Genomic DNA, 14,304 nt, shown 5'->3' on the forward strand with positions numbered 1-14,304 from the left:
GACATGGCTATATGCAAATCAGTCTGACCCTGTGCCTCATGGGAACAGTCCAGCCCGAACTGCCAAGCCATGCCTTCACTGGACCGGAAACAAGCTTCCAAGGACCGGTTTCTGGCATTCCAGCCGTCTTCAGCCCGGCTTGCTTGAATCCAGTGGCAAAGTGAGCAAGGGACTCATGTCTGAGCATACCCTGCCACACTTATGGCAGCCAAAGCGGTAAAAAAGGGGGTGGTGATGGACGGAGCATCTGAACCAATCAAACACTCACTACCAGTCAAAAGATCTGAGTTTGATGCATCACCGTTCTTTAGCCCACTCTGCCACCCCAGTTCAGACATGGCTATATGCAAATCAGTCTGACCCTGTGCCTCATGGGAACAGTTCAGCCGGAACTGCCAAGCTATGCCTTCCCTGGACCGGAAACAAGCTTCCGAGGACCTGTTTCTGGCATTCCAGCCGTCTTCAGCCCGGCTTGCTTGAATCCAGTGGCAAAGTGAGCAAGGGACTCACGTCTGAGCATACCCTGCCACACTTATGGCGGCCAAAGCGGTAAAAAAGGGGGTGGTGATGGACGGAGCATCTGAACCAATCAAACACTCACACCCAGTCAAAAGATCTGAGATTGATCCATCACCGTTCTTTAGCCCACTCTGCCACCCCAGTTCAGACATGGCTATATGCAAATCAGTCTGACCCTGTGCCACATGGGAACAGTCCAGCCTGAACTGCCAAGCCATGCCTTCCCTGGACCGGAAACAAGCTTCCGAGGACCGGTTTCTGGCATTCCAGCCGTCTTCAGCCCGGCTTGCTTGAATCCAGTGGCAAAGTGAGCAAGGGACTCACGTCTGAGCATACCCTGCCACACTTATGGCGGCCAGAGCGGTACAAAAGGGGGTGGTGATGGACGGAGCATCTGAACCAATCAAATACTCACACCCAGTCAAAAGATCTGAGTTTGATCCATCACCGTTCTTTAGCCCACTCTGCCACCCCAGTTCAGACATGGCTATATGCAAATCAGTCTGACCCTGTGCCTCATGGGAACAGTCCAGCCCGAACTGCCAAGCCATGCCTTCACTGGACCGGAAACAAGCTTCCAAGGACCGGTTTCTGGCATTCCAGCCGTCTTCAGCCCGGCTTGCTTGAATCCAGTGGCAAAGTGAGCAAGGGACTCATGTCTGAGCATACCCTGCCACACTTATGGCAGCCAAAGCGGTAAAAAAGGGGGTGGTGATGGACGGAGCATCTGAACCAATCAAACACTCACTACCAGTCAAAAGATCTGAGTTTGATGCATCACCGTTTTTTAGCCCACTCTGCCACCCCAGTTCAGACATGGCTATATGCAAATCAGTCTGACCCTGTGCCTCATGGGAACAGTCCAGCCCGAACTGCCAAGCTATGCCTTCCCTGGACCGGAAACAAGCTTCCGAGGACCGGTTTCTGGCATTCCAGCCGTCTTCAGCCCGGCTTGCTTGAATCCAGTGGCAAAGTGAGCAAGGGACTCACGTCTGAGCATACCCTGCCACACCTGTGGCGGCCAAAGCGGTAAAAAAGTGGTGGTGATGGACGGAGCATCTGAACCAATCAAACACTCACACCCAGTCAAAAGATCTGAGTTTGATCCATCACCGTTCTTTAGCCCACTCTGCCACCCCAGTTCAGACATGGCTATATGCAAATCAGTCTGACCCTGTGCCACATGGGAACAGTCCAGCCCGAACTGCCAAGCCATGCCTTCACTGGACCGGAAACAAGCTTCCGAGGACCGGTTTCTGGCATTCCAGCCGTCTTCAGCCCGGCTTGCTTGAATCCAGTGGCAAAGTGATCAAGGGACTCACGTCTGAGCATACCCTGCCACACTTATGGTGGCCAAAGCGGTACAAAAGGGGGTGGTGATGGACGGAGCATCTGAACCAATCAAACACTCACACCCAGTCAAAAGTTCTGAGTTTTATCCATCACCGTTCTTTAGCCCACTCTGCCACCCCAGTTCAGACATGGCTATATGCAAATCAGTCTGACCCTGTGCCTCATGGGAACAGTCCAGCCTGAACTGCCAAGCCATGCCTTCCCTGGACCGGAAACAAGCTTCCGAGAACCGGTTTCTGGCATTCCAGCCGTCTTCAGCCCGGCTTGCTTGAATCCAGTGGCAAAGTGAGGAAGGGACTCACGTCTGAGCATACCCTGCCACACTTATGGCGGCCAGAGCGGTACAAAAGGGGGTGGTGATGGACGGAGCATCTGAACCAATCAAACACTCACACCCAGTCAAAAGATCTGAGTTTGATCCATCACCGTTCTTTAGCCCACTCTGCCACCCCAGTTCAGACATGGCTATATGCAAATTAGTCTGACCCTGTGCCTCATGGGAACAGTCCAGCCCGAACTGCCAAGCCATGCCTTCCCTGGACCGGAAACAAGCTTCCGAGGACTGGTTTCTGGCATTCCAGCCATCTTCAGCCCGGCTTGCTTGAATCCAGTGGCAAAGTGAGCAAGGGACTCACGTCTGAGCATACCCTACCACACTTATGGTGGCCAAAGCGGTACAAAAGTGGGTGGGGATGGACGGAGCATCTGAACCAATCAATCACTCACACCCAGTCAAAAGATCTGAGTTTGATCCATCACCGTTCTTTAGCCCACTCTGCCACCCCAGTTCAGACATGGCTATATGCAAATCAGTCTGACCCTGTGCCTCATGGGAACAGTCCAGCCCGAACTGCCAAGCTATGCCTTCCCTGGACCGGAAACAAGCTTCCGAGGACCGGTTTCTGGCATTCCAGCCGTCTTCAGCCCGGCTTGCTTGAATCCAATGGCAAAGTGAGCAAGGGACTCACGTCTGAGCATACCCTGCCACACTTATTGCGGCCAAAGCGGTACAAAAGGGGGTGGTGATGGACGGAGCATCTGAACCAATCAAACACTCACACCCAGTCAAAAGATCTGAGTTTGATCCATCACCGTTCTTTAGCCCACTCTGCCACCCCAGTTCAGACATGGCTATATGCAAATCAGTCTGACCCTGTGCCTCATGGGAACAGTCCAGCCCGAACTGCCAAGCCATGCCTTCACTGGACCGGAAACAAGCTTCCAAGGACCGGTTTCTGGCATTCCAGCCGTCTTCAGCCCGGCTTGCTTGAATCCAGTGGCAAAGTGAGCAAGGGACTCATGTCTGAGCATACCCTGCCACACTTATGGCAGCCAAAGCGGTAAAAAAGGGGGTGGTGATGGACGGAGCATCTGAACCAATCAAACACTCACTACCAGTCAAAAGATCTGAGTTTGATGCATCACCGTTCTTTAGCCCACTCTGCCACCCCAGTTCAGACATGGCTATATGCAAATCAGTCTGACCCTGTGCCTCATGGGAACAGTTCAGCCGGAACTGCCAAGCTATGCCTTCCCTGGACCGGAAACAAGCTTCCGAGGACCTGTTTCTGGCATTCCAGCTGTCTTCAGCCCGGCTTGCTTGAATCCAGTGGCAAAGTGAGCAAGGGACTCACGTCTGAGCATACCCTGCCACACTTATGGCGGCCAAAGCGGTAAAAAAGGGGGTGGTGATGGACGGAGCATCTGAACCAATCAAACACTCACACCCAGTCAAAAGATCTGAGATTGATCCATCACCGTTCTTTAGCCCACTCTGCCACCCCAGTTCAGACATGGCTATATGCAAATCAGTCTGACCCTGTGCCACATGGGAACAGTCCAGCCTGAACTGCCAAGCCATGCCTTCCCTGGACCGGAAACAAGCTTCCGAGGACCGGTTTCTGGCATTCCAGCCGTCTTCAGCCCGGCTTGCTTGAATCCAGTGGCAAAGTGAGCAAGGGACTCACGTCTGAGCATACCCTGCCACACTTATGGCGGCCAGAGCGGTACAAAAGGGGGTGGTGATGGACGGAGCATCTGAACCAATCAAATACTCACACCCAGTCAAAAGATCTGAGTTTGATCCATCACCGTTCTTTAGCCCACTCTGCCACCCCAGTTCAGACATGGCTATATGCAAATTAGTCTGACCCTGTGCCTCATGGGAACAGTCCAGCCCGAACTGCCAAGCCATGCCTTCCCTGGACCGGAAACAAGCTTCCGAGGACTGGTTTCTGGCATTCCAGCCGTCTTCAGCCCGGCTTGCTTGAATCCAGTGGCAAAGTGAGCAAGGGACTCACGTCTGAGCATACCCTACCACACTTATGGTGGCCAAAGCGGTACAAAAGTGGGTGGGGATGGACGGAGCATCTGAACCAATCAATCACTCACACCCAGTCAAAAGATCTGAGTTTGATCCATCACCGTTCTTTAGCCCACTCTGCCACCCCAGTTCAGACATGGCTATATGCAAATCAGTCTGACCCTGTGCCTCATGGGAACAGTCCAGCCCGAACTGCCAAGCTATGCCTTCCCTGGACCGGAAACAAGCTTCCGAGGACCTGTTTCTGGCATTCCAGCCGTCTTCAGCCCGGCTTGCTTGAATCCAGTGGCAAAGTGAGCAAGGGACTCACGTCTGAGCATACCCTGCCACACTTATGGCGGCCAAAGCGGTAAAAAAGGGGGTGGTGATGGACGGAGCATCTGAACCAATCAAACACTCACACCCAGTCAAAAGATCTGAGATTGATCCATCACCGTTCTTTAGCCCACTCTGCCACCCCAGTTCAGACATGGCTATATGCAAATCAGTCTGACCCTGTGCCACATGGGAACAGTCCAGCCTGAACTGCCAAGCCATGCCTTCCCTGGACCGGAAACAAGCTTCCGAGGACCGGTTTCTGGCATTCCAGCCGTCTTCAGCCCGGCTTGCTTGAATCCAGTGGCAAAGTGAGCAAGGGACTCACGTCTGAGCATACCCTGCCACACTTATGGCGGCCAGAGCGGTACAAAAGGGGGTGGTGATGGACGGAGCATCTGAACCAATCAAATACTCACACCCAGTCAAAAGATCTGAGTTTGATCCATCACCGTTCTTTAGCCCACTCTGCCACCCCAGTTCAGACATGGCTATATGCAAATTAGTCTGACCCTGTGCCTCATGGGAACAGTCCAGCCCGAACTGCCAAGCCATGCCTTCCCTGGACCGGAAACAAGCTTCCGAGGACTGGTTTCTGGCATTCCAGCCGTCTTCAGCCCGGCTTGCTTGAATCCAGTGGCAAAGTGAGCAAGGGACTCACGTCTGAGCATACCCTACCACACTTATGGTGGCCAAAGCGGTACAAAAGTGGGTGGGGATGGACGGAGCATCTGAACCAATCAATCACTCACACCCAGTCAAAAGATCTGAGTTTGATCCATCACCGTTCTTTAGCCCACTCTGCCACCCCAGTTCAGACATGGCTATATGCAAATCAGTCTGACCCTGTGCCTCATGGGAACAGTCCAGCCCGAACTGCCAAGCTATGCCTTCCCTGGACCGGAAACAAGCTTCCGAGGACCGGTTTCTGGCATTCCAGCCGTCTTCAGCCCGGCTTGCTTGAATCCAGTGGCAAAGTGAGCAAGGGACTCACGTCTGAGTATACCCTGCCACACTTATTGCGGCCAAAGCGGTACAAAAGGGGGTGGTGATGGACGGAGCATCTGAACCAATCAAACACTCACACCCAGTCAAAAGATCTGAGTTTGATCCATCACCGTTCTTTAGCCCACTCTGCCACCCCAGTTCAGACATGGCTATTTGCAAATCAGTCTGACCCTGTGCCTCATGGGAACAGTCCAGCCCGAACTGCCAAGCCATGCCTTCACTGGACCGGAAACAAGCTTCCAAGGACCGGTTTCTGGCATTCCAGCCGTCTTCAGCCCGGCTTGCTTGCATCCAGTGGCAAAGTGAGCAAGGGACTCATGTCTGAGCATACCCTGCCACACTTATGGCAGCCAAAGCGGTAAAAAAGGGGGTGGTGATGGACGGAGCATCTGAACCAATCAAACACTCACTACCAGTCAAAAGATCTGAGTGTGATGCATCACCGTTCTTTAGCCCACTCTGCCACCCCAGTTCAGACATGGCTATATGCAAATCAGTCTGACCCTGTGCCACATGGGAACAGTCCAGCCCGAACTGACAAGCCATGCCTTCACTGGACCGGAAACAAGCTTCCGAGGACCGGTTTCTGGCATTCCAGCCGTCTTCAGCCCGGCTTGCTTGAATCCAGTGGCAAAGTGAGCAAGGGACTCACGTCTGAGCATACCCTGCCACACTTATGGTGGCCAAAGCGGTACAAAAGGGGGTGGTGATGGACGGAGCATCTGAACCAATCAAACACTCACACCCAGTCAAAAGTTCTGAGTTTTATCCATCACCGTTCTTTAGCCCACTCTGCCACCCCAGTTCAGACATGGCTATATGCAAATCAGTCTGACCCTGTGCCTCATGGGAACAGTCCAGCCTGAACTGCCAAGCCATGCCTTCCCTGGACCGGAAACAAGCTTCCGAGAACCGGTTTCTGGCATTCCAGCCGTCTTCAGCCCGGCTTGCTTGAATCCAGTGGCAAAGTGAGCAAGGGACTCACGTCTGAGCATACCCTGCCACACTTATGGCGGCCAGAGCGGTACAAAAGGGGGTGGTGATGGACGGAGCATCTGAACCAATCAAACACTCACACCCAGTCAAAGGATCTGAGTTTGATCCATCACCGTTCTTTAGCCCACTCTGCCACCCCAGTTCAGACATGGCTATATGCAAATTAGTCTGACCCTGTGCCTCATGGGAACAGTCCAGCCCGATCTGCCAAGCCATGCCTTCCCTGGACCGGAAACAAGCTTCCGAGGACTGGTTTCTGGCATTCCAGCCATCTTCAGCCCGGCTTGCTTGAATCCAGTGGCAAAGTGAGCAAGGGACTCACGTCTGAGCATACCATGCCACACTTATTGCGGCCAAAGCGGTACAAAAGGGGGTGGTGATGGACGGAGCATCTGAACCAATCAAACACTCACACCCAGTCAAAAGATCTGAGTTTGATCCATCACCGTTCTTTAGCCCACTCTGCCACCCCAGTTCAGACATGGCTATATGCAAATCAGTCTGACCCTGTGCCTCATGGGAACAGTCCAGCCCGAACTGCCAAGGCATGCCTTCACTGGACCGGAAACAAGCTTCCAAGGACCGGTTTCTGGCATTCCAGCCGTCTTCAGCCCGGCTTGCTTGAATCCAGTGGCAAAGTGAGCAAGGGACTCATGTCTGAGCATACCCTGCCACACTTATGGCAGCCAAAGCGGTAAAAAAGGGGGTGGTGATGGACGGAGCATCTGAACCAATCAAACACTCACTACCAGTCAAAAGATCTGAGTTTGATGCATCACCGTTCTTTAGCCCACTCTGCCACCCCAGTTCAGACATGGCTATATGCAAATCAGTCTGACCCTGTGCCTCATGGGAACAGTTCAGCCGGAACTGCCAAGCTATGCCTTCCCTGGACCGGAAACAAGCTTCCGAGGACCTGTTTCTGGCATTCCAGCCGTCTTCAGCCCGGCTTGCTTGAATCCAGTGGCAAAGTGAGCAAGGGACTCACGTCTGAGCATACCCTGCCACACTTATGGCGGCCAAAGCGGTAAAAAAGGGGGTGGTGATGGACGGAGCATCTGAACCAATCAAACACTCACACCCAGTCAAAAGATCTGAGATTGATCCATCACCGTTCTTTAGCCCACTCTGCCACCCCAGTTCAGACATGGCTATATGCAAATCAGTCTGACCCTGTGCCACATGGGAACAGTCCAGCCTGAACTGCCAAGCCATGCCTTCCCTGGACCGGAAACAAGCTTCCGAGGACCGGTTTCTGGCATTCCAGCCGTCTTCAGCCCGGCTTGCTTGAATCCAGTGGCAAAGTGAGCAAGGGACTCACGTCTGAGCATACCCTGCCACACTTATGGCGGCCAGAGCGGTACAAAAGGGGGTGGTGATGGACGGAGCATCTGAACCAATCAAATACTCACACCCAGTCAAAAGATCTGAGTTTGATCCATCACCGTTCTTTAGCCCACTCTGCCACCCCAGTTCAGACATGGCTATATGCAAATTAGTCTGACCCTGTGCCTCATGGGAACAGTCCAGCCCGAACTGCCAAGCCATGCCTTCCCTGGACCGGAAACAAGCTTCAGAGGACTGGTTTCTGGCATTCCAGCCGTCTTCAGCCCGGCTTGCTTGAATCCAGTGGCAAAGTGAGCAAGGGACTCACGTCTGAGCATACCCTACCACACTTATGGTGGCCAAAGCGGTACAAAAGTGGGTGGGGATGGACGGAGCATCTGAACCAATCAATCACTCACACCCAGTCAAAAGATCTGAGTTTGATCCATCACCGTTCTTTAGCGCACTCTGCCACCCCAGTTCAGACATGGCTATATGCAAATCAGTCTGACCCTGTGCCACATGGGAACAGTCCAGCCCGAACTGCCAAGCTATGCCTTCCCTGGACCGGAAACAAGCTTCCGAGGACCGGTTTCTGGCATTCCAGCCGTCTTCAGCCCGGCTTGCTTGAATCCAGTGGCAAAGTGAGCAAGGGACTCACGTCTGAGTATACCCTGCCACACTTATTGCGGCCAAAGCGGTACAAAAGGGGGTGGTGATGGACGGAGCATCTGAACCAATCAAACACTCACACCCAGTCAAAAGATCTGAGTTTGATCCATCACCGTTCTTTAGCCCACTCTGCCACCCCAGTTCAGACATGGCTATATGCAAATCAGTCTGACCCTGTGCCTCATGGGAACAGTCCAGCCCGAACTGCCAAGCCATGCCTTCACTGGACCGGAAACAAGCTTCCAAGGACCGGTTTCTGGCATTCCAGCCGTCTTCAGCCCGGCTTGCTTGCATCCAGTGGCAAAGTGAGCAAGGGACTCATGTCTGAGCATACCCTGCCACACTTATGGCAGCCAAAGCGGTAAAAAAGGGGGTGGTGATGGACGGAGCATCTGAACCAATCAAACACTCACTACCAGTCAAAAGATCTGAGTTTGATGCATCACCGTTCTTTAGCCCGCTCTGCCACCCCAGTTCAGACATGGCTATATGCAAATCAGTCTGACCCTGTGCCTCATGGGAACAGTTCAGCCGGAACTGCCAAGCTATGCCTTCCCTGGACCGGAAACAAGCTTCCGAGGGCCTGTTTCTGGCATTCCAGCCGTCTTCCGCCCGGCTTGCTTGAATCCAGTGGCAAAGTGAGCAAGGGACTCACGTCTGAGCATACCCTGCCACACTTATGGCGGCCAGAGCGGTAAAAAAGGGGGTGGTGATGGACGGAGCATCTGAACCAATCAAACACTCACACCCAGTCAAAAGATCTGAGATTGATCCATCACCGTTCTTTAGCCCACTCTGCCACCCCAGTTCAGACATGGCTATATGCAAATCAGTCTGACCCTGTGCCACATGGGAACAGTCCAGCCTGAACTGCCAAGCCATGCCTTCCCTGGACCGGAAACAAGCTTCCGAGGACCGGTTTCTGGCATTCCAGCCGTCTTCAGCCCGGCTTGCTTGAATCCAGTGGCAAAGTGAGCAAGGGACTCACGTCTGAGCATACCCTGCCACACTTATGGCGGCCAGAGCGGTACAAAAGGGGGTGGTGATGGACGGAGCATCTGAACCAATCAAATACTCACACCCAGTCAAAACATCTGAGTTTGATCCATCACCGTTCTTTAGCCCACTCTGCCACCCCAGTTCAGACATGGCTATATGCCAATCAGTCTGACCCAGTGCCTCATGGGAACAGTCCAGCCCGAACTGCCAAGCCATGCCTTCCCTTGACCGGAAACAAGCTTCCGAGGACCGGTTTCTGGCATTCCAGCCGTCTTGAGCCCGGCTTGCTTGAATCCAGTGGCAAAGTGAGCAAGGGACTCACGTCTGAGCTTACCCTGCCACACCTATGGCGGCCAAAGCGGTAAAAAAGGGGGTGGTGATGGACGGAGCATCTGAGCCAATCACACACTCACACCCAGTCAAAAGATCTGAGTTTGATCCATCACCGTTCTTTAGCCCACTCTGCCACCCCAGTTCAGACATGGCTATATGCAAATCAGTCTGACCCTGTGCCTCATGGGAACAGTCCAGCCTGAACTGCCAAGCCATGCCTTCCCTGGACCGGAAACAAGCTTCCGAGGACCGGTTTCTGGCATTCCAGCCGTCTTCAGCCTGGCTTGCTTGAATCCAGTGGCAAAGTGAGCAAGGGACTCACGTCTGAGCATACCCTGCCACACTTATGGCGGCCAGAGCGGTACAAAAGGGGGTGGTGATGGAAGAAACATCTGAACCAATCAAACACTCACACCCAGTCAAAAGATCTGAGTTTGATCCATCACCGTTCTTTAGCCCACTCTGCCACCCCAGTTCAGACATGGCTATATGCAAATTAGTCTGACCCTGTGCCTCATGGGAACAGTCCAGCCCGAACTGCCAAGCCATGCCTTCCCTGGACCGGAAACAAGCTTCCGAGGACCGGTTTCTGGCATTCCAGCCGTCTTCAGCCCGGCTTGCTTGAATCCAGTGGCAAAGTGAGCAAGGGACTCACGTCTGAGCATACCCTGCCACACTTATGGCGGCCAGAGCGGTACAAAAGGGGGTGGTGATGGACGGAGCATCTGAACCAATCAAACACTCACACCCAGTCAAAAGATCTGAGTTTAATCCATCACCGTTCTTTAGCCCACTCTGCCACCCCAGTTCAGACATGGCTATATGCAAATTAGTCTGACCCTGTGCCTCATGGGAACAGTCCAGGCCGAACTGCCAAGCCATGCCTTCCCTGGACCGGAAACAAGCTTCCGAGGACTGGTTTCTGGCATTCCAGCCATCTTCAGCCCGGCTTGCTTGAATCCAGTGGCAAAGTGAGCAAGGGACTCACGTCTGAGCATACCCTACCACACTTATGGTGGCCAAAGCGGTACAAAAGTGGGTGGGGATGGACGGAGCATCTGAACCAATCAATCACTCACACCCAGTCAAAAGATCTGAGTTTGATCCATCACCGTTCTTTAGCCCACTCTGCCACCCCAGTTCAGACATGGCTATATGCAAATCAGTCTGACCCTGTGCCTCATGGGAACAGTCCAGCCCGAACTGCCAAGCTATGCCTTCCCTGGACCGGAAACAAGCTTCCGAGGACCGGTTTCTGGCATTCCAGCCGTCTTCAGCCCGGCTTGCTTGAATCCAATGGCAAAGTGAGCAAGGGACTCACGTCTGAGCATACCCTGCCACACTTATTGCGGCCAAAGCGGTACAAAAGGGGGTGGTGATGGACGGAGCATCTGAACCAATCAAACACTCACACCCAGTCAAAAGATCTGAGTTTGATCCATCACCGTTCTTTAGCCCACTCTGCCACCCCAGTTCAGACATGGCTATATGCAAATCAGTCTGACCCTGTGCCTCATGGGAACAGTCCAGCCCGAACTGCCAAGCCATGCCTTCACTGGACCGGAAACAAGCTTCCAAGGACCGGTTTCTGGCATTCCAGCCGTCTTCAGCCCGGCTTGCTTGAATCCAGTGGCAAAGTGAGCAAGGGACTCATGTCTGAGCATACCCTGCCACACTTATGGCAGCCAAAGCGGTAAAAAAGGGGGTGGTGATGGACGGAGCATCTGAACCAATCAAACACTCACTACCAGTCAAAAGATCTGAGTTTGATGCATCACCGTTCTTTAGCCCACTCTGCCACCCCAGTTCAGACATGGCTATATGCAAATCAGTCTGACCCTGTGCCTCATGGGAACAGTTCAGCCGGAACTGCCAAGCTATGCCTTCCCTGGACCGGAAACAAGCTTCCGAGGACCTGTTTCTGGCATTCCAGCTGTCTTCAGCCCGGCTTGCTTGAATCCAGTGGCAAAGTGAGCAAGGGACTCACGTCTGAGCATACCCTGCCACACTTATGGCGGCCAAAGCGGTAAAAAAGGGGGTGGTGATGGACGGAGCATCTGAACCAATCAAACACTCACACCCAGTCAAAAGATCTGAGATTGATCCATCACCGTTCTTTAGCCCACTCTGCCACCCCAGTTCAGACATGGCTATATGCAAATCAGTCTGACCCTGTGCCACATGGGAACAGTCCAGCCTGAACTGCCAAGCCATGCCTTCCCTGGACCGGAAACAAGCTTCCGAGGACCGGTTTCTGGCATTCCAGCCGTCTTCAGCCCGGCTTGCTTGAATCCAGTGGCAAAGTGAGCAAGGGACTCACGTCTGAGCATACCCTGCCACACTTATGGCGGCCAGAGCGGTACAAAAGGGGGTGGTGATGGACGGAGCATCTGAACCAATCAAATACTCACACCCAGTCAAAAGATCTGAGTTTGATCCATCACCGTTCTTTAGCCCACTCTGCCACCCCAGTTCAGACATGGCTATATGCAAATTAGTCTGACCCTGTGCCTCATGGGAACAGTCCAGCCCGAACTGCCAAGCCATGCCTTCCCTGGACCGGAAACAAGCTTCCGAGGACTGGTTTCTGGCATTCCAGCCGTCTTCAGCCCGGCTTGCTTGAATCCAGTGGCAAAGTGAGCAAGGGACTCACGTCTGAGCATACCCTACCACACTTATGGTGGCCAAAGCGGTACAAAAGTGGGTGGGGATGGACGGAGCATCTGAACCAATCAATCACTCACACCCAGTCAAAAGATCTGAGTTTGATCCATCACCGTTCTTTAGCCCACTCTGCCACCCCAGTTCAGACATGGCTATATGCAAATCAGTCTGACCCTGTGCCTCATGGGAACAGTCCAGCCCGAACTGCCAAGCTATGCCTTCCCTGGACCGGAAACAAGCTTCCGAGGACCTGTTTCTGGCATTCCAGCCGTCTTCAGCCCGGCTTGCTTGAATCCAGTGGCAAAGTGAGCAAGGGACTCACGTCTGAGCATACCCTGCCACACTTATGGCGGCCAAAGCGGTAAAAAAGGGGGTGGTGATGGACGGAGCATCTGAACCAATCAAACACTCACACCCAGTCAAAAGATCTGAGATTGATCCATCACCGTTCTTTAGCCCACTCTGCCACCCCAGTTCGGACATGGCTATATGCAAATCAGTCTGACCCTGTGCCACATGGGAACAGTCCAGCCTGAACTGCCAAGCCATGCCTTCCCTGGACCGGAAACAAGCTTCCGAGGACCGGTTTCTGGCATTCCAGCCGTCTTCAGCCCGGCTTGCTTGAATCCAGTGGCAAAGTGAGCAAGGGACTCACGTCTGAGCATACCCTGCCACACTTATGGCGGCCAGAGCGGTACAAAAGGGGGTGGTGATGGACGGAGCATCTGAACCAATCAAATACTCACACCCAGTCAAAAGATCTGAGTTTGATCCATCACCGTTCTTTAGCCCACTCTGCCACCCCAGTTCAGACATGGCTATATGCAAATTAGTCTGACCCTGTGCCTCATGGGAACAGTCCAGCCCGAACTGCCAAGCCATGCCTTCCCTGGACCGGAAACAAGCTTCCGAGGACTGGTTTCTGGCATTCCAGCCGTCTTCAGCCCGGCTTGCTTGAATCCAGTGGCAAAGTGAGCAAGGGACTCACGTCTGAGCATACCCTACCACACTTATGGTGGCCAAAGCGGTACAAAAGTGGGTGGGGATGGACGGAGCATCTGAACCAATCAATCACTCACACCCAGTCAAAAGATCTGAGTTTGATCCATCACCGTTCTTTAGCCCACTCTGCCACCCCAGTTCAGACATGGCTATATGCAAATCAGTCTGACCCTGTGCCTCATGGGAACAGTCCAGCCCGAACTGCCAAGCTATGCCTTCCCTGGACCGGAAACAAGCTTCCGAGGACCGGTTTCTGGCATTCCAGCCGTCTTCAGCCCGGCTTGCTTGAATCCAGTGGCAAAGTGAGCAAGGGACTCACGTCTGAGTATACCCTGCCACACTTATTGCGGCCAAAGCGGTACAAAAGGGGGTGGTGATGGACGGAGCATCTGAACCAATCAAACACTCACACCCAGTCAAAAGATCTGAGTTTGATCCATCACCGTTCTTTAGCCCACTCTGCCACCCCAGTTCAGACATGGCTATTTGCAAATCAGTCTGACCCTGTGCCTCATGGGAACAGTCCAGCCCGAACTGCCAAGCCATGCCTTCACTGGACCGGAAACAAGCTTCCAAGGACCGGTTTCTGGCATTCCAGCCGTCTTCAGCCCGGCTTGCTTGCATCCAGTGGCAAAGTGAGCAAGGGACTCATGTCTGAGCATACCCTGCCACACTTATGGCAGCCAAAGCGGTAAAAAAGGGGGTGGTGATGGACGGAGCATCTGAACCAATCAAACACTCACTACCAGTCAAAAGATCTGAGTGTGATGCATCACCGTTCTTTAGCCCACTCT

General features: G+C 53.4%; 1 protein-coding gene across 1 annotated transcript in view; it reads left to right on the forward strand.

The window, feature by feature from the left end:
* The window catches only part of SLC38A11 (solute carrier family 38 member 11), a 489,938-nt gene that overhangs the window by 207,355 nt on the left and 268,279 nt on the right, over positions 1 to 14,304 (forward strand). The gene's annotated exons all lie outside the window — the stretch shown is intronic.

Source organism: Lissotriton helveticus, chromosome 3_1 (genome assembly GCF_964261635.1).
Source record: "Lissotriton helveticus chromosome 3_1, aLisHel1.1, whole genome shotgun sequence".
Classification (NCBI taxonomy): domain Eukaryota; kingdom Metazoa; phylum Chordata; class Amphibia; order Caudata; family Salamandridae; genus Lissotriton; species Lissotriton helveticus.